Source organism: Mus caroli, chromosome 9 (genome assembly GCF_900094665.2).
Source record: "Mus caroli chromosome 9, CAROLI_EIJ_v1.1, whole genome shotgun sequence".
Classification (NCBI taxonomy): domain Eukaryota; kingdom Metazoa; phylum Chordata; class Mammalia; order Rodentia; family Muridae; genus Mus; species Mus caroli.
This window is the reverse complement of record NC_034578.1, coordinates 66,761,674-66,781,162: the sequence shown is the minus strand read 5'-3', so window position 1 is coordinate 66,781,162 and position 19,489 is coordinate 66,761,674.

Sequence of the window (19,489 nt, the reverse complement as noted above, 5' to 3'; positions counted from 1 at the left end):
AACCATGATGTTTCTGTACAGAGAAGAAAGTTTTGGATGGGGGGGGGCAGCATACAATGAATAGCCTAATGAAGTTTTGAATCTGAGCCGAGCCATTTCAGGCAGTGTCGGTTTACCTGTAATAGCGGTTGTCATTCCTGATGCGTGTGCTGTGTGTTTAAAAGCAAGGCTGCAGTAACAATGCATAACGCAACCTGCCCTGGTGCCGCCAGAGCATCTCAGCCTCACCCTGTTGGTTCCTTCAGTTACACTCACGAAATGTTCAGATACTTTGTACTGTTGCCAAATTTCCCACAAACCCAACATTCAGTTACTCCACCCCATGGGTTAACACTCTCATGAGCCCTACACCCTACCTTATAGGGTCACACCCTAACAAACCCCACACCCTACCCCACCGACTAACACCCTAACAAACCCCACAGTCAGTTACACCGCCCTGTGGTCTCACCTCACAGTGTAAGAGGATGTGGTTTAGCAGATACCTCACAAATCTTAATGGGGATAGGATGTGACACGGTCTGATAGTCTACAATTTGAGTGTTTAGTTTCACATGTAAACACAGTGGATTAAAAGGCCTTTCTGATTAACAGAACCTGTTGCTTTCTAAGGAATCCCCCATATGGATACCTCTGACAATAGTCAAATGCATGATGCTGCTTTCAGAAGCACCTGTCTAGTCTCCCGATCCCTTTCCAGCAGCCCATATGTTTACACAGGCTCCTTTAAAAGGACTAATGCATTTAAAAGGTGGATGGAACAACAGAGAGTGTTGGCATAGAGCTTCCGGGTGTGTTTCTTCTTAAGATTGAAATACAGATTTCAGACTCAAAGCCTCAAGAATTGAAATGGAGAGTTTAATGAATTGGTCACCATAATATTAGACATAGCTAAAGAGAAGACTAGAGAAGTGGAAAAAATCCACAAAAATAACATATCAGAATGTATATTAAAGACCAAAGTTAGAAAAATCAAAAATATTACATATGTGCAATAATCTTACAGATTAAATCATGAAGCTATTAAAAGAAGAAGAAAGATTAAAAATTAAGAGATAGTGAATATGGGGGGAATTTAATATCACAACTGTGTCATTTTTGCAAATTTCTTTAACCTCAAAGTCCCAATAAGTGTGTATCTATATGTATGTGTGCATGTCTGTATGTGTGTGTGAATATGCAAGTATATATGATCATGTGTGTATATGTGTGTACATGCGTGTCTATGAGTGATATAGGTGCATGCATGTGTGTATGATCTCAGAGGCTGACTCTGCATGAATATGAAAGCTATGAACAAGCTAAAGAAATCTCAAAGACTCAAGTCTGGACAATTCACCTTACCAGTTCTGAGTACTAGAAATTCAGGCTTGGAGGATTTCTGTAATTCTGCAATAAATAAAATAAAATAAAATAAAATAAAATAAAATAAAATAAAATAAAAATTTTATGTGGCTCAAGGAAAAATAAATAGTGCAATGAAACAGGATATCTGCATAGATGAAAACCTGGAGCTATAACTAAGAACTGAGACAGACTAGATACTGAATGGCTAGAACACACAGCCAGCCACATGGGAAACAAAATATTTATTTATATCATAAGTTGTGCTATGCACCAAATTAAGTTCACTGAAAAGTAAATATAAAAATCAAGCTCTCAAGCTGGGTATAGTAGAACGTGCCTGTAATCCCAGCATGTGAGAGGCAAGGCGGGTGGATCTCTATGCATTCAAGGCCAGCCTGAACTACAGAGTGAGTTCCAAGACCACCAGAACTACACACTGAGATTCTGCTTTGAAAGAAGTAGCAGGAGGAGGAGGAGGAGAAGGAGGAGGACGAAGAGGAGGAGGAAGAGGAGGAGGAGGAGGTGGGGGGAGAGAAGGAGAAGAGGAGGAGGAGGAAGAGGGGAATGGGAAGGGGAAGAAGAAGAAGAAGAAGAAGAAGAAGAAGAAGAAGAAGAAGAAGAAGAAGAAGAAGAAGAAGAAGAAGAAGAAGAAGANGAAGAAGAAGAAGAAGAAGAAGAAGAAGAAGAAGAAGAAGAAGAAGAAGAAGAAGAAGAAGAAGAAGAAGAAGAAGAAGAAGAAGAAGAAGAAGAAATGGAGGAGGAGGAAGAGGAGGAAGAGGAAGAAGAGGAGGAGGAAGTCAGATAGGAAAACTTCCAGACCTTTAGGGGAAAGAAAAAACACACACACAGAGAGAGTAGAAAAATTCTTTTTAGGATTTAAAGGTATAAAAGGAATTGTTTAAAAAGTGAAAGAAAATGAATTATATTGACAGAGATTGATAAATTTGAGCATAAGTAAATTTCTGTCTAGTAGAAAAATCATCATCAAGAGTAAAAGACCTCACCAATGAGAAGGAAATTCTTAGAAGGCACAGACTAATACACAATGAACATGCAGAGCTGCAGATGGGGCTCTGTGGGAGAGCAACTCACCCAGCCTGTGCAGGGCAGTTAACAAGTGGATGTGAATGTCAGGAAAAAAAATGAGTGTTGAAACTGGCATGGGGGAGCAGCGTGCTGATGGGAGCCGTGACCTCTTCAATGGAACTACGTTTTAAAGAAAATGTATGAGGGGCTCTTGCTGACCATTGGTACAATGCTTGCCTGGCATGCTCACGGCCCTGGGTTTGAATCCCTGCATTGCACAAAGCAGCCAGAAAATATCTAAAATGGCATCATCGGGATGACATCTGCCTTGTTCTGAAAGGCTGGACTCAGATCTGTTTTTAGGAAAGAGATGCAGGTAAGCCGAGATCGCGGGCTGCAGAGCTTTGCACGCTATAAAACAGTAAAGTATGCTGTGTAGCTCACAGACTGACAGCCTACATTTGATCACCAGAACTCCGAATGCCAATACTATTTCCTAACACTTACTGGGTGCTCAGTCTGCATCAGGCCTTCTCCAGTTTTATCTCATTTCAAACTTCCTGTAAAGATTCGATCAAGGTATCATTGTCACTTTGCATAGATGATTAAATATGTGACTTTTTGAGGCAGGGTCTCACAGTACAGCCCTGGCTGTTCTGGAACTTGCTTTACAGACCAGGCTGGCCTTGAACTCAGAGACCTGCCTGTAACATACTTAACTAGATCATTTGCCTTTCTCTGTGCACTGAAATACCACCAGTCCAGGTATACAATGTGGCATTGACAGTTGGTAGGTGTGACTGCTACTAACAATTATTAAATGAACATTCCAGTTTTTCAGAAATCACTGAATCATATACACCCAGTTCTCGTCATCTTTTGGATTTGAGGGGAACAATATGGACTGCCACATCCAGGCTTGTAGCCTGGATTTAAATTTCAGTTCAGACTGCATGCTGTGACTTCTAAAATTAGAATTCAGAAGGTCAAATTTCATAATCATCTGTCGATTCTTTCATTTGCTTAGTGCATAAAAAAATACCTCACCTTAAAGATTTATTTATTTTTACTTTATGTGTGAGTATGTATATGTTTTGCCTATATATACATATGTGCCCCATGCATGTGTGGTTCCTACACAAGGTAAAAGAAGGCTCCAGACTCCCTGGAACTGGGGTTGCAGACAGTTACAAGCTGCCATGTGGGTGCTGGGAACTGATCTTCGGTCCTTTGTAAGAACAGCTATGCTCTTAACCACTCCCCATGCTCCACCCCTCCAACCCCCAAATGCCACAATTTTAATCTGAAAACTTCAACACTGAAATCACGAAGCCTTTCCAATCCATACATTTGACAACTGTGTTTACATAAAGCAGGGGCTATGAGTCATGAGCTGGTGATTGGCAGGAGGACGCACCCTACTCCTGCTGTCTCATCCTGCTGGCATCCATCAGAAACAGCTAAAAGCAAGTGGTGAACTGAGGCACTTGGGAGAGTCCTACAACAAAACCCAGTGAGGAGATCTTTACATGGGACCTAGGTTAAGTATATTTTCTCATTTTATTACTTAATTAATTGAGACAGAGTCTCACACACTCCATGCTGGCATTAGCTTGCTATATAATGAAAGCTGATGAAACCAGGACCTCAGGCATCCTAGGCGTGCACTTTTCACTTGGAATCACATCTGCAGGCCCTGCATGGGTCCCAAGTAGACAAACTTAGTTGTAGTAGTAATAGTAGTGGAGGAGGAGGAGGAGGAGGAGAAGAAGAAGAAGAAGAAGAAGAAGAAGAAGAAGAAGAAGAAGAAGAAGAAGAAGAAGAAGAAGAAGAAGAAGAAGAAGAAGAAGAAGAAACCAGGCCAGATTTCATTGGAGACCATGTCATTTCTCTCCCAAAGAATCTGAAGGAGTTTTCCATCACCATCTCCATATGGCAAGGGAGGTGGTAGCAGAGACTTTTGGTGAAGCAGAAAGAAAGTCAGATGGAAATTTCCTGCTGGACCGCGTGGGGAGTGCTCAATGCCCCCGCCACAGGTTCCTGATGATGGAACTTTAGTTGCTGAACATGAAGATAATTTCAGCACCCTACAATTATGTGCCTAATTAAAATTAAGAAATTAGAACACAGTTAAAAGGAATAATATTTTGCTCACAGCTAATTTCATTAAAGTATTAATGAATGGGGCTCTTTTTATGGCCAGAGGGCAACCACTTTCTGCAGAGTACTTCCAGGCGAGCTAATTTATTCATGCATGTGAAACAGTCCAATGAGAAATGAGGGAGCCGACCACTGCTGGTCCTAATTAAAATATTTAAAACATCATGTCTATTTTCTTCCATCTAGCCAAATACGTAAGCGGGAACCAGCATGGTGCCAATTAACATGGAGAAAGCAAACACAAACACCCATGGTTTCTGATTAAAATGCACATTATTGCACCATGCAATATATTGTTCGGCACATATATGTAAATGTTTAATTAACCTGCATCTAAATCTCGGCCACATTCAAAAATCGATACTTTAATCCCCAAACAAGTGGCAGTCTGTGTAGGGAGACGCTTACTTATTTATCACGGTCTTTTATTCAGACCTAATTTGAAGCTGCGAGTTGAAGCATCTCTTAAGGGGAAGGGTGGGGAGAAGAGTGGCTTGGCAGCCTCCTCTTCAGACGGCAGTGAGATTGTTAGTCGCCAAAGACTTGTGAGAGGAACGAGGTTAGCCTCAGGTGATATGAAATTTTTCATTAATAATGCAGGGGGAAGTCTGGACCCAAAACCGTTTGTCAGCCTGGTCATCGTCAAAGTAACCACACACATACACACACACACACAGACACACACACACACAGACACACACACACACACACACACACACACACACACACACACACCGTTCTTCCCTTTGTTAACCTGAGACCTATCTCTCAAGGCAACTCCAGAAACATCCGTGCTGTGGGTGCCTGATGGAGGAAAATGCTGGAAACGCGGGGGAGTTGGTTTTGAAAGTGTCATAGTATTCATTTCAAACCCTCTCCATATGTGAAAAGCCATGCTACAGCAAGAGTTAGCACTCCTCTGCTTCTGTCCCCAAGGGTTTGTACATACATCAGTTACTTTTAACTTCAAAGTCCCGTGAAACAAGATGAGACCCAGACCCCGAACCCATTTCCTTTGGCTCTAGAATCATTCCAACTAACCACCTTGATTAAAACAGACTCATCCCCCACTTACATAGAACAATGGCAGATTTGTTTTTAAGACAGGTCTCAAGTACTCTGGACTGGTGAAACTCACTAAGTAGCTGAGGATGCTGTTGAAATTGTGATCCTCCTGCCTCCACCTCCCGAGGGCTAGGGCCACAGATGTGCACCACCACATCTTGTTAATGCAGTGTTGCAGATTGAACCCAGAGCTTCATGCAGGCTAGGCAAGCCCTCTTTTCACAGAGCTACATCCCTACCTAAACGTAATAGTCTTAAGAAAACTACTTGCAGACCCATTGAGATATTAAAATGATTTCTTCTTAGTCTTTTGAGCAGTTTTTTCAAAGTATGTGGGATGAGAATGTGTTGTACAGGGTTTTTGGTTTTTTCCTTTGGAAATTTTCTTCTTGAACCTACTTTTCATATTTTTTCAAGACAGGGTTTTTCACACACAGTCCTAGAACTCACTCTGTAGACCAGGCTGGCCTCCAACCCAGGGATCCACCTTTTTCTGCCTCCTGAGTGCTGGACTAAAGGTATGTGCCAGCACCACCCAGTGCAGTTTTCATCTTATCTGTAGCAATGTTCTGATGCAGACTATTAGCAAACCTGGAACATACCATGTGACCTTGAGCCTCCACCCAGTGTTATTTCTATAGCATCATGGTCCCTGATTGTCAACTTTGACATTACAGGGAAAATTACAAGTCCAAAAAGGGGTGAGAGTGTTCCTGCAACTGCCAGCAGCAACTCAGGGTGGAAAGGTCAGGAGCTAGGCTGATGGTGCCACCAAGTAGAACTGAAATCAGAGGGAAAGATCCTTGAGAGAAGGGCTTGTCTTCCTGTGACCACAGGCTGTGGGTTCTCTTACCCAGTCCTACTCCCCTAGAAAGGGTATGTCGCTGTCTTATGGAATTGCTCCTGAACCAGGGAGAGCCAATGAATGAGTCAGTATAAAAGTACTTGGATCATACTGCATTCATTCACTCTGTGTGTGTGTGTGTGTGTGTGTGTGTGTGTGTGTGTGTGTGTGTGAGTGTGTGTGTGCGCGCGCGCGCGCACGCGTGTGCATGTGTAGGCCCCAGACGTCAATCCTGAGTGCTATTTCCTAAGAGCTATCCACCTTGTTTTTTGAAACATGGTTTCCCCACTGTCCTGGGCTCTCTGATTAGACTAGACTGGCTGGCTGGCCAGTAAGCCCCCAGATATGCCCGTCTCCTCCTCTCCAGTGTTAGAATGACAAGAATATGCGTCCATACTATTTGCTTTATTTCATTTTTATTTTTAATGTATGTGGGTGTCTTGACTGCATGAATGTCTGTTTACCAAGCGCATCCTTGGTGCCCTTGAAGACCAGAAGAGGGCACTGGATCCCCTGGAACTAGAGTTACAGGTGGTCATGAGCTGTCGTGAGGGTGCTGAGAATCAAACCAAGCTCCTTTGAAAGAGCAGCCAGTGCTCTAACCACTAAGCAATCTCTCCAGTCTCTCCCTCTACTGCATCTATATGGCTCCTTTGTTTACTTCTGCCACTAAGTTGAGCTTCATTGCTACCTTAATAGTTAACTTTCAATATCTGTTCATTCTCTGTGTCTGGAATTGGTGCTCAGCTAATGTGGGATGCTGCTGCTGGTCCCACGACAGTGAAAATGTTTAATACTCACTTGTTAGACAGAAAGATATGCATGGGGTACTGATTATTTAATACTTAATAGTAGCTCCATAAGGCTGATCCTGTGGTTTGACCACACTGAACAACTAAAATGTAAAGATGTCTTGCTTTGGAACCCCAGAGTTACAAACTAATAAATTACAGAGAAAGAATATGCTGCTCTAGTCAGAGCTAAGCTCAGGCCCTAACTCTTACAAAGCAGAAAAACAAGAGCACTCAGCTAGGGATGAGGCAAATTTCACAGGTGAGCAACCACAACCGTATAGAACACACTGGATGAGGGCTGGAGAAATGACTTTGCTTCCAGAGGACCTGAGTTCAATTGATTCCTGGGACCCGACCCAGATAAGATGGCTCACAAGCCTCTTGTAACTCAAGCTCCAGGGGATCCAATTCATCCAGCCTCTGTAGGTTCCTGCACTACTGTACACACACACACACACACACACACACACACTCACACTCACACTCACACTCACACTGGGTATCCACTGAAGGGTGAGAAGTACAAGTTCCAAGAAGAATTTTGCTCTTGATGACTATTTTAACAAGCATTGGGGGATACTACAGAACAGCTCTTGGAAGCCAGAGAGCATCCAAGATTGGGATGTAGAGACATTCAGCACTCAGCTCTCAGGAACATTGATCTGAGTCTGTACAAGAAATATAGACTCCCGTGTCTGTTAAAAGGATGGGCAGTAAGAAGGAAAAACAAGAATTAGTGCACCTATGGGCCAACAGCCTCTTTGTTCTCATTTGTAAATATATGTGCACCCAGAAAAACCAGCTCAGCCAAGAAGTAGAGGTAGAGATAGAGTGATGAGAGTCAGTAGAGAGACGCTGGTCCTCTCTCACATGCCCACTTTCAGTCGATGTCTATATAAGTCATCAGCAGAATCAGCAAGACCTCCTATAACTTGCTCATGAAGGAGAGCTGTGGGCATCTGGGCTACATACCAGTTTGCAATTTGTATACAGGTGCATATGCACATATGTAAGCATGCACGTGGAGGCCAGAGGCCCACACTGGGTGTCCTCCTCCTTGCCTCTCCGTTTCATTTTATGAGAGTCCTTCAGTGAACCTGGGGCTCCCTAATTCAGCTAGACTAGCTAGACATTGAGCCCCTGGGGTTCTCCCATCTCTTCTTTCCCAGCACCGGGAGTTCAGGTGTAAGCTGCCACACCCTGCTTTTTACTTGGGTTCCAGGAACTGAACTCAGGTCCTTGTGCTTGCACAGGAAGCAGGTGACTAATGGAGGCCCTCTCTGGCTCCTCTACCTTTGTGGCAAGTGTTGAACCCAAGATCTTGCACAGGCTAAGCATCCATTCTGCCACCGAGCTGCATCTCAGTGCCTAATTGTCTTCTCAGATGAAGTATCCTGCACGTTTGTGGGTTGTTGATTTCAGCCTGTGTTGTCAGAAATGTCAAGGTTTTTATTTTCCCATTACTTAGATCATTTCAAAGAGATGGCTAATATCCCATTATTTTTAATCTCTTCTATCTTATCTGCTCTATATTCAATTTCTCAGTTTCTTACATGTGAAGTTATTCAATAATCTAATTATAAACACATTCTCTTATAATGCTTCAACATGTAAATTAGGGTTTCAAGCATTGGATATAGTCAGAGCCAGTGTGAAATGACTTGATATTTCAAAAGATTTGTTGTTTTTTTTTAAAATGTTGTTCAAAAGGGCCTCCCCCCTTTATTGAAAATAGTTTCCCCCCCCTCCGTAATATATCTTGGTTATGGTTCTCCTCCCCCTACTCCTCCCAGCTCCTCCCTACCCTCCTCCCATCCAGAGCCGCCTGCTTTCTGCCTCTCATAAGAAAACAAGCAGGCTTCTAAGGGATGATAATAAAATAAAACATGATAAGATAGAACAAAACTAATACATCACAATAGGACAAAGAAAAAAAACCCAAAAAGACAAAGCACAAGAAAAGGCACACAAAACAGATACAGATAGAGAGACCCACACTCAGGACTCCCATAAAAACACTGAACTGGAAGCCATTGTATATAAAAGCAAAGGACCTATAGAATAAAAAGAGAGAAGTATATATAAATAAAATACGGTTGAAAACTAAGAGAAAAATAAAATAAAAATAAAACCCTGACATGACATTATAAACAAGAGACCTCCAAAGATACCTCTGAGCTTGTTTTCCATTGGCCAGTCACAGGTACCATACGGTCTACTGAAACTCCCTGGGAGAAAACTAAATTCTCATTTACAAGTGGTATCAGTTGGAGGTAGCTTCTGGGTTAGAGATGGGGACTTGTGTCTGCTTCTCCTGTCCACTCTAGGATCCCCAAAAGATTTGCTTTTTTATTCCCTTTCTGTATGTAAGTTAGACTTCTGAAGTTTTAATTTTCAAGAAAGAATATATATATATATATATATATATATATATATATATATATACAAAATGCAACAAAACAGATCTCTAAGACAAAGCCTGTATTTTTATGCATCTTTAGTCAGACAAACATTAGTCCTCAGGAACTGGAGTCACTATTCCACAGAATATAAGCCTACTGTTTTCCTGGTATGCAGATAGGTTGTTGTCATAGATCCCCACAGTAATGAACAACTCCTCAATATTTAATAAGGCTGGCATTCCTGTCCCCAGGCAGAGAGAGCTGAGACAGTTGGTAGCCAGCTACTAACTGACCATTAAAATACAGAATCTCCCTTTAAAATGTACTTCCCAAACAGGTTGTGTCACCTACAGTGGAGCCCGAGTGCCACCCTCTGCAGGGAGGTGGCCTGAGGAAAATATGCAAGAACAGTCAGCCAGCTGGCTTAATATTCAAACCTGGTTTCAGCACAATCCAGTTTAGTGGCAGGGTTTTTTAAAAAGCGAGCAGCAAAAGCCCTTCTCTCTGCTGTGCCTTCAGCACATGGGGGACCATGGAGTTTTGCGGATGCAGGAAGACTGTGAGCTGTGATGTGCTGCAGCTGTTAGGATGCTTTCCTCCATGTTGGAGACCTTGACTGAGCTCTCCCCACACCACACAAACTGGACATGGTGGCCCGAACCTGTAATCTCAGCACCGAAGTGGTGGAAGCAGGAAGATTAGAAGTTCAAGGTCATCTTGAGCTACATAGTTAGTTCCAGGCCAATCTGGGATACATGGACCTTTTCTCAAATAAACAGTTAACGGTTTCGGAATTGCTCGTTTCCCTCCTATTTATGTTTATTTTCTCATAGCAGTGTTTGGAGCTGTCTTCTGGGTAGTTTGTGAAGATAAACACATTGTAACCCTAACCCTCACTAACCGAACCTCACTGATGCAGAGCCGTAATACTGCAGCGTTTTCAGGCTTTAGAGGATTTTTATTTTTTAATTCAAGGAACAAAAGAAAAAAAAAAAAAAGCTAGTGCTAATGGTACTGCCTGGAGATGGAGGGAATCACTAATACAATTAGATTGTTTTCTGAACAACAAAGGCTATCATAATGAGTTCTCCTGCTCTTATTAGCCATTAGGAAGAAATGTTTGGCTATAACTATAATTCCAGGTTAATACAAATATTCCCATGATCTCATTAAGCTTACAGTTTAAAAATAATTTTTAATTAAAAATGTTAAATATTCTATTTATTTATTCATGGGATGCGGCGTGCATAGGCTCCTCAAGTATACACAGGTCAGAGGACACCAGAAGGGAATTGGCTCTCTCCTCCCACCATGTGGGTTCCAGGGACCAGAACTCAAGTCCCCAGGCTTCCAACCAGTGCCTTTACCTACTGAGCCATCTCACCAGGACCAGTTTATAGACTCTTGAGTGGGCTTCCCACCCTTGTTACCAGCACTTCACAAGACCTATTTGATTTGATTTGTTTGTTTGTTTGTTTGTTTCTCTTTTGACAACAGTAGAAAATCTTGCTATTTTTGTTGGGAGCAGGGCTGCCTTTCACAGGGAAACAGCAGGAAATGAAGCCTGCCTGTTGTGGGTTGCCCTGGTGCTATTTGTATTTTGTGTTAATTCTGCTTCCTCCAGAGGAGCTGCCCCAAGGAGTAGATCAGTATTCAGGTGATCTCACTGAATTTTCTCCCCATTCTGACTGGTCAAATAAAGGCTAGAGCTGATGATTGGGCAGTGGAATGGAAAGGTGGGACTGGAGGTCTCAGAGAGGGAAGAAGAGAAAGAGAGAGGGGGAGAGAGAGACAGAGAGACAGAGAGAGACAGAGACAGAGGAAGAGGAGGTGGGAGAAAGATGGAGCAGAACCACATGGCCTGGAGAAGCTGCAAGTAGCAAGGGGTCTCATAGCTGGGCAATCAATTACTATAGTGATAGATTTGCCCAGTCTATGCATATAGCTTATGTACTGGCTGTGTTTTGTGTGTCAACTTGACACAAGCTGGAGTTATCACAGAGAAAGGAGCCTCCGTTGAGAAAATGCTTCCATGAGATCCAGCTGTAAGGCATTTTCTCAATTAGTGATCAACCAGGGAGGGCTCACTGTGGGTGGTACCATCCCTGGGCTGGTAGTCCTGGGTTCTATAAGAAAGCAAACCGAGCAAGCCAGGGGAAGCAAGCCAGTAAGCAGCATCCCTCCATGGCCTCTGCATCAGCTCCTGCCTCCAGGTTCCTGCCTTGTGTGAGCTCTTGTCCTGACTTCTTTGGTGATGAACAGCAATGTGGAAGTGAAAGCTGAGTAAATCCTTTACTCCCCAACTTGCTTCTTGGTCCTGATGTTTTGTGCAGTAGTAGAAACCCTGACTAAGGCAGTTTATGAATAACTGAGTTGTGTGGTTTTTATACAGGCTTATTGGGGTAAGAAATTACTGCAACACCTACCTTCAGCCTTTAAGTAGGAATTCCAAGCTATGTAATATCTGTTTTTAATTTTTAAAAACATTATTTTCTTAAATTATGTGTACATATGTCTGTGCATCTATGTGCACTACCTGATGTTGGTGCTGCGATTCAAACTCATTTCTTCTGCAAGGACAGTACAGGCTCTTATACACTGAAGAATCTCTCCAGTCCCTGCTTTTAATTCTTTGAAGAAATCCCATCATGTTTTTAATAAAGGCTACACTAATTTATGTTCCTGCCAACAGTGTACATAACTTCCAACATTTCTGTGTCCTCCTCAGCTCTTATTCTCATCTACCCTTAAAGGGCCCAGAACTATGAGCTAATAGCTTGCTGTGGCTTGGTCTCCATAGCCCTGGTGATTACTGAAATAACTTCTCATCTACCCTAGTGATCACTTGAATGTCATTACTGAGAAATGTCTGTTCAAGTCTCCTGGAAGTTTTTGAAAGATATATTTATTTATTGTTTTTATATGTATGTGTGCCTGTATAAATTTATGTGTACCACATGCATGCAGGAGCCCTCAGAGGCCACAGAGTTCATTGGATTCTCTAGAACTAGAGTCTCAGGTGGTTTTATGCTCCATGTGGGTGCTGGGAACCAAGCGTGTGGGTCTTCTGTAAGAACTCTAAGTGTTTTGACCTGCATATCTCTCCAGTACCTTTGCTATTAAAATAAAATCATGTTTAAAAATTTTTAGGAAAATCTTAGATGTTTTGCATGTTGGTCCCCTGTGAGGTAAATGTTGGCCAATGCTTTCTCCCACGCTGGTCTGCCTTTTGGCTCCTTCAGTGTTTCCTTTGCTGGACGAGAGCGCTGCCCATCAAGCTGGTCCTGCTTCTCTAGTTTGGGTTGTGTGGTCTGTCTCACTTGTACTCAGATCTTAGAGACCATTGCCAAAGCTCAAATCTAGAAGCTCTTCCTCTGAGGATTTTGAGTTCCTTGAGGACTCTGACCACTGCAGGTGTTGTGGTAACGTCTTTGGTCCTTCCTGGGGTGATTTTTGTGTGTGGACAAACACGTGGAAGCTAACTGTGGTGCTTTGAATGACGATACTCTCCCATAGGATCATGTATGTGAACATTTGATCCCAGGTAGTGTCACTGATTGGGAAAGCTATGGAAATTTTAGGACCGGAACATTAGTGGATGACATATGTTGGAGGGGCTAGTCTTTGAGGGTTTACTGCTTCAGCCCACTTCCAGCTCACTTGTGCCTCTCTCCCTCCCTCCCTCTCCCTCCCCCTCCTTCCTGGGTACATGGTTGAGATGTAGAACTTCTGTATCAGTGTCATTTAAATAAACAGTTTCTTGAGTGTTTATGATTCATCAGGCATAATTTTGAAATTGTATATGCATTAGCTCATTCATATTCCTTAAGACCCCATGATGTAGGTGTGACTCATTCCCATATAGATGTGGAGGCTGAAGCCTGTGACTACCCTGTAATGAATCTACAGGGTCTGGATTCAAACGCTAGCAGATCTGAGGCTGGAGCCTATATCATTCAAGAAGCCGGAAAAGTCCCGCTGTTTAACAGGAGACAGAAGAGCTCACAACCTGATCCTCTGACTGCTACCTGATAACCTCCAGTATATTCAATGTTTTACATATGGGAAAAATGAGAGATGCAGCTGAGAAGATGGCTGAGCCAATAAGGGACTTGGTAGGCCACACTTGAGAACCAGGGTTCAGATCTCCAGTATACACATAAATGTCAAATGGGCATGAAGACCCACCTGCCCTGTAATTTTGGAAGGAAAGCAGAGATAAGAAACACAAAAGCAAGCTGGCTGGCTGGAGTATCCCAATCAGTGGACTCGGTGCAAATTGGAGACTCTGCCCCTGTGTATGGAGAAGAGAGACCCAGGAAGACATTCAACATATGTATAGGCATGTTACGTCCACCCACAAACACATGTTCACCCATACATATGTTGAAAAAACCCACCCAGATACCACAAGTAAAATTTTTTAAATAAGCAGATGAAACATAAGAATGAAGCTGAGGAGCGGGAGCACTGAGTGGGGCAGGCCGGCTTCTTACAGCACAAGAAAAATATGTGGAGAATTCAGATTAGTTCATCAAAAGGTCAAAAGGGACTTTTTCTCCCTTTTGAGAAGATAAAGATGAAATGAGTGAGGAAGCCCCAAGGCTAACGAATAATTAGAGACATGTTCCACAGCTAATTGACGAGTCTAGGCTCAAGACAGGGCTGGAAGTCTCTTGGAGAGCCACCGCAGAGTGAGACACATAGAGGGCCCCTGGCTCACACGCCGTGACTTGTCGGCAGCTGACAACCTGAGCAGTGACTTCATTAACCAAAGTCCTAGAGAGTTCTTTCCAGTGGCAAAGGCTCCTGGCTAGAGTTCCATCTTTATAAGTGGCCTGCCAAGCTCCTGTTGCCACAGATGGGGAGTGCTGACAGGACAGGGGCTCCTGCTGCACTCGGCTTTTTAAATATTTTAAAAATTTATATTTATTTATTTATTTTGGCTTTTCCAGACATGGTATGGCTACTTAGCCCTGGCTGTTCTGCGACTCACTTTGTAGACCAGACTGGCCTCACAGACTCACATAGATCTGCCTGCCTCTGCCTCCCAAGAGTTGGGACTAAAAGCATGTGCTGCCACACCTGGCATGTTCAGTTTTGGGGAAAAAAATCATTTCCATATAATGTATTTGTTCTTATAGTTGACTTTAAAACTTCTGGCGGGGAGGACAGGATCTGTCAGTTAATACCCAGTTGCAATTTAGTCTGTGATTCTCCTGCATCAGCTTCCCAGTGCTGAGAGGATGGAGTGTGTCATTCTCTGTGTGTTCTAGTTTTATATTTGAGAACTTCATGCATGTTTTGATCATATTCTTCCCCCTCCCCCAACTCTTCCCAGACGCTCCCCTACTTCTCTACCCACCCAACTTGGTGTCTTGTTTTGTTTTCGTCAAGACAAATGTGTGCTGGCCAGATATTCTTGGATGTGTGGTCTTCCACTGGTGTATGGTCAACGAACTAGCGACTACACTCTTAGAGAAAACTACCTCTCCCTCTTCTAGCAGCTAACAATTGACCATAGCTCTATGGCTAGGGGACAGACTTGGTAACCAACCCTCATCTGCATGCTGGGAGCTCATGTGTGTAGCTGTCCCAGTGTGTCCAAAAGACGGTTTACTGTAGTCATCCACTGCCTCTGGGTCTTACATTAATTCTGACTTATCTTCCACAATGATTGCTGAGCCTCAGGGGGAGGGGGTATGGTACAGACATTCCATTCAGAGGGAACATGGAGACAAATGTAAGAAGAAGAAGGAAAGACAAGATATAGAGGGCATGGAAGAGTCTGCTCTCCTGACCACTCAGCAAATGCAGAACACAAGGAAAGGCTCACCTTAGGCCTGTAGACACTGCCCTCTGCTGATTTCCACTTTGTCAGCTTGTAAAATACGGCCGCCTTGATTTTGTTACTCCAAGTACCCAGAGCTCTTATGATGACACAGGAGTCTTTGTTTCTCAAACTTCAGCTCTTCCAGTCTCTGTTTTCCAAGCAAAAACATAGGAATTGTTATCAGCCACCCTCATAAGGTTTTGTGATCATTAACAGAAACAGACTTAAGTTCATGTGTATAAAGAATAAAATGGGGCGGAGAGATGGCTCAGTGGCTAAGAGCACTGAATGCTGTAGCAGGAGGACCTGGCTTTGGTTCCCAGCATGTACAAGGTAGTGACTGTCTGTAACTCCAGTTACAGGGATCTGATGCCCTCTTCTGGCAACTGCAGGCATAGCATGCATACAGGATCATGTACTTAAACATACATGTAGGAAAACTACTCATATACAAAAAGTGTATATATATATATATATATATATATATATATATATATATATATATACACATATATATTTAAGGAATAAAACAATGAGAACAAGCGTCTTACTCTGGAGGAACTCTAATCAGGTGTTTGTTCTGTGCCAGAAATACACTGGGCAAGCCTTGCCCCAAAGGTTACACACTTGTTCTTGGGAAACAAATACAGACATCACCATAGCAAGCAGGAAGGAAAGCAATACTGGTGAGTTGCAGGACAGGGACCATGACAGCATGCTGAATGAATTCTCTCTAGAGTAGCCAGGGCTAGGTGCTCCAAGAGAGTTTGTTCTTTCACATGTTTGTTTGGAGAGAGAGAGACCTCATTATTCAGCCCTGAACACCTCAAACTCACAGAGATCTACCTGCCTCTGCCTCCTGAATGCTGTGAAGGTGCAAGTCACCATGCCTGTGGCTCCAAGAGTGTTTATAAAGTTAAATCTTTGGGGCTTGGGGGTGTAGCTCAAGTGTCATTGCACTTGATGGGCATGCATGAAGCCTTGGGTTTGCTTTTCAGCACACATTAATTAATTAATTTACTATTAATTAATTAATTTATATTAAAATCCTTTTAATGTCAGAGCAGGTGTTACAGGTTTAAACATAGCTCCAAATTAAATACCAGGGGCATAATATTTTACAATAGCTGACAAAAACACTAAAACACAGAATTAAAGATCCTGAGGAACCGATGCCTAGAAGATGCAAGTGCCTGGGTTTTGTTCCAAGCACTGAAATAAAATAAACAAACAAACAAAAACAAGTAAACACGTTTCTAATACACTTCCACCAGCGATGTGATTTAGTCATTTAACTTCTACAGACCTCAGTTTACTCACCTCTAAAATGGTGGTATTATTACTGTTACTATTATTATTTCCTTTTGGAGGCAAGGTCTTCCTAGGTAGCCCAGGCTAGCCTCTAACTCACACTCCTTTTACATTCCAGGAGCTGGCATTCCAGGTGTGCACCACCTGGTCTGATAAACACAGGGATGACACAGCAGTCCATTCCATATGGTTGTTATGAACATGGAATGAGGGGTTACACGGAAAAGTGCTCTGTAAGCTTTAAAACTGTCGCTATAATGATTACTAATTATGGGATGTGGAGGGAGACTAAAGAAGTAGAGGAGAAAACAGGGCAGACAGAAGATGACACACGCTCAAGCATTTGCTGAGGTATTTGGCGGCCAGGAGAAGCAGCCACGGGGCTGGAGAAGTTCTGGTCCCAAAACCTGAGATATGCCAGCAGCTGCTGCTAGCTGGTCAAGGGTGGCAGGGTGGGCCAGGTGTGACGACCATCACTGTTAACATAATAGGATTCAAAATCACCATGGAAACAGGTCTTTGGACCTATCTATGAGTGAGATCTTTAAAATGGGTCCACTGAGTTGAGAAGGCTGACTGTTGCCATGGGCAACACCATCTCACAGGATCCAGGACTGAATATGGAGGAGAAAGAGAGTTGCCCAAAGGCCCTCATTTCTCTTTCCTTCCTTATTGTGAACACAGTATGACCAATCATCTCAAGCCCCTGCTGCCATGATGGACCCTCAAACCCTTGCTTCCTTTAGTCTTCACAATATAGAACAGTGGCTGAGATAGTATCCTTCCTGCCTGTGAGTACTACCACCAGAACCATCTGTCCCCTCAGGCTCACCCCATTGCCTACTATAGTCCTGGAGGACCACACATAGGCAACCCACCCCCAATGTCTGCAACCTGTTGTTTTTCTTTACCACAACCTCTCCTGGGGAGGTCCATCCAAGCAGCACCAACCAAGCCAGAAGAGGGGCAGTCTGAGGTTGCCAGTAAACAAAGAAAAGGCGCAGCATCTGCAAAGCCATAGCACAGAGAAGACAGTGCCACCAAAGAACTCAGGCGTTGGAAAAGGCAGAAGTGGAGCATTGCATGAACATGGAGATGGGCTCTGGACAAAGAAGAGCTGACAGCAGCAAGGGAAAGGAGACTGGCCTTGGTCCTGGATAGTGAGACCCCATAGCAGGTGCTGATGTAGGATCATGACACAACTGTCAAGAAGTCACCCCACCCACAATAGTAGAAAGAATTGTGAAAGCTAGGGCAGTAGAGTCAGGTCATCTGGAGAGCCTGTAAGGAGGACTGAACCGGTGCAGCTTGAACGCCAGGGCCAAGAAGGGGGAGTGGGGGGGCAGGGTCTGGGGGACTTTTGGGATAGCATTTGAAATGTAAATGAAGAAAATACCTAATAAAAAAAAACAACAAAAAACCCTGATTATATAACACTAAAAAAAAAAAAAAAAACTTTGTAAGAGAAGAAGGCAGGAAGATTCAGAGACTAGATAGCTATAGGAAGGATAACCAAAGAACATATGCACTGAGCGGTAGAGCTAACCACACTATCAAACTTGGAACACTTCCATTTTCCTCCACGCAGGGAATCCATCCCCATTCCCAGACACTCCTTATCCTTCCAACCCCCACTCCCCCTCAGCCACAGAAAACTCCCTAACCCTGTGAGCATGCCTGGCTTCTCTCACTTAACGTGTTCTTTAAGTTCACCCAGTGTGTACCAAGGGTTGGTATCCAAGTCCTCTCGCTGCTGAATGAAGGATAGTCTAGGTCCTACTTAATGGACTTTTGAGTTGTTCCCATCTTTGGGCTGTTGGGAAGCCTGCTTCCGTGAAGATTCTGGAATGTGTTTTTGACCACTTGTTTTTAGTTTTAGTTTAGTTTAGTTTTGTTTTTTAAATACATGAATCTAAGTGTACAAAGTAATGGTTTGCTTGTGATGTTCTCATTTGTGTACAATGTACTCGGGTTACATTTGCCCGCCATTGTCCCTTCACTCTTCTCTCCTCATGCCCGAGTTTCCTTGTCCTTCTCTGATAGCTCTACACTCCCGCTCTCACAATGTCTCCACTTTTGTTCACATACAAGAGAAAACATAGAACCCCTGTATTTTCAAGTTTGGCCTATTTCACTTAACACAGTGATCTCCAGTTCCATCCATTCTTCTGCAGATGACCTGACTTTGTCCTCATTGACCAAGTATGGTGGTCTGAATAAGAACTGGCCCATATATTTCAATGTTTAATCACAAGGGAGTGGCACTATTTGAAAGGATTAGAAAGACAAGGAAGTGTGGCCTTCAAAAGTCCTTGAATGGTATGCAAGCCTCCAACTAAATGCTTTCAGTCATAGGATTTGCTTTGGTCATGGTATCTCTTCACAGTAATAGAACAGTGACTAAGACACCAAGCAACACTCTCACTGTGTATATAAACCATTTTCTTTTTCCTTTCATCCACTGGCAGACACCTGGACTGATTCTAGAACCCGGCTGCCATGAGCCTGCTGTAGTAAGCAAGGATGAGCTGTGTCTCAGGTGTGCTGACTTAGCTTCCTTCGGGGAGACACCCTGGTATTAGGCAGCTAGAGTCCCTCTGGTGATTGTCCCCTGTGCTGTGCGGAAGCGTCTTCCCAATCCTGCTTATCGATTCTTGCTATGACATCACCACCCGGTGTTTTAAAGACTTACTATTCTGCATGTGAG